Raw genomic sequence first — 2,500 nt, 5'->3', positions numbered from 1 at the left:
AATAATAATAATAATATCTAACGCTCACAATGAAATTCTTTCAGTTTATCTAAAACACAAAAATCGCTTTTCAAAACAGCATTAAAATTCTATTTTAAAAAAGCGATGAATTCAGCATTGTGCAGTACACTAAACCTTTTCTCTTTTTTGAAAGCTTTCTTTTCTTTATTATATCAAAATATTGGAAACGGAATTTATTACACCTAGGAGATGGTCATAAGGTTTAAAATTCTTATATCAATCAATTATGTTTTTTCTTTTTATATACAGACTCAGTTAAACTTCTTTTGCTTTGCATGTAAAGGTCATGTACTCCATTATGACAATAGGTTTTATTCTCATGCTACTTGTTTAACCACACCCTACTGTCACTGTAGAAAGAAAAAAAACATTAATTCTCGTTAGTAAGAGAGAGAGAGAGAGAGAGAGAGAGAGAGAGAGAGAGAGAGAGAGAGAGGAGAGAGAGAGAGAGAGAGAGAGAGAGATAATGGTTGATAAATTAATTCACAGACTAAAATAATTTAACTGGGACATGCCGTGTCACAACAAGGTTTAGATTATAGTATTATCTTTCGTATACCCTTCATGTAGTTAATTTGTAGTTTCAGATTGTTACAAATGAATGCCAACGTCTATTACTATGGACTTTTGAAAAATTTCGAATACTGGATATTTTCAAGGAAACATTTTTAAAAATCATGGGACAGAATGTGAGTTTAACAACATTGGCCAGTGATGGACTTTCCTACATTTAATAATAAAAAGGTTTTTGTTTCTAGCAAAACACTTATCTAATTAACCGCTATTGCATTTTATTATTATCATTTTATGTACTTTAAGATCCTTAAATATGGACTTGAAAATTGTAATAATTTTCTCTCAAATACATATTTTAGCCTCTTACAGACATATGCGTAATCTACATTAATAGATATGCATCATGTAGAGATTCCTTAACTAAAACTAAATTTTGGAATGCGGGGTCGATGGATTTAAAAATTCTACCTACAACAAAAACATATTCACTATCCCAGAAAATAATGAATATCGATCAAAAGAAATGTTTATCACTATATATTTCGATACTAAAATGTTGCTCGAAGCTTGAGTTACTGTCTCATAAATAAATATCAATAAATCTCAGTAACAAAATATTTACTGTTATCGATTCTCATTTTTATCCAGATAATAGTTTTTGATGGAAGCTGATTCAGTGAATTTTATAAATTCATATGGGAAAAAAAAAAAAAATATTGGTATAACTATTTTATGTTAATAGTTCTGTTGTATTGAATAATTAAGATTTTTTATATTTATTTAGATATTTATTCTATTTATCATTCTAACTCAAGCCTATGCTTGGACTAAATTTCACAGTTTTTCATTATATTATATGTTTATTTAGTACTATTATATAAATCTTTCTCTTGATAATAGTGAAGATATGAAGATAGTTATTTGATTTTTACCGCGCTGGTTCAGGAACTCATGAAAGTATATTATCTTTAGTATTTAGAAGTAGTTATTTAAATTCAATTACTATTTTTATTACTTTCATTTGTATATCTTATATCACAAACTTTTCAAGGTTTATTAATTTCCCCGCTTGTTAGATTGGTTGACAGTCAATAATTTTATATATTTCACAGAAAGATTTTTTAGTAACTAAATTCTTTTAGAGATCATCGATGTTCTTTCGCGACCGTACTTATTTCAATTTATATCGTCATAATAATAATAATAATAATAATAATAATAATAATAATAATAACAATAATAATAATAATAATAATAATAATAATAACGATATTATTATTATTATTATTATTATTATTATTATTATTATTATTATTATTACTAATAATAATAATAATAATAATAATAATAATAATAATAATAATAATAATTATAATAATAATAATAAAACTCAGATTATGAACATGATAGATTAGTTTACCAATGATATCCTATTAATCTGCTAAGATAGTAAAAGATCTACTGATAATTTTACTCGAGATATTTACACAATAATATTTTTTTTTTTATTTATATCATGATCATGAAGAATGATGGATAGATCTGACAGGCAGAATCGAATATTAAAAAAGAAAAAATCGAGTTTCTGAGAAACTGTAAAACATACAATTTGAATACTGAACAAGCGTTGATGGTGAAAATCATCTTAAGTACATACAGTAATACTTAAACTTTAAAACCTACTGGACAATTATCCTGAAATATGCAGTTTAATAATGTGATCTTCATTAATTAAATATTTCATTCCTCTATTTTTTTTTCATTTTACGATAATAGTGTAGCAAAGTCATCTCTTATTTGGAACATATATATATATATATATATATATATATATATATATATATATATATATATATATATATATATATACATATATATATAAATATATATATATATATATATATATATATATATATATATATATATATATATATATATATATTGAGGTGGAAAGAAGTTGCTA

Source organism: Palaemon carinicauda, chromosome 9, assembly GCF_036898095.1.
Source record: "Palaemon carinicauda isolate YSFRI2023 chromosome 9, ASM3689809v2, whole genome shotgun sequence".
Lineage (NCBI taxonomy): Eukaryota > Metazoa > Arthropoda > Malacostraca > Decapoda > Palaemonidae > Palaemon > Palaemon carinicauda.
This window is presented reverse-complemented; position numbering follows the sequence as displayed.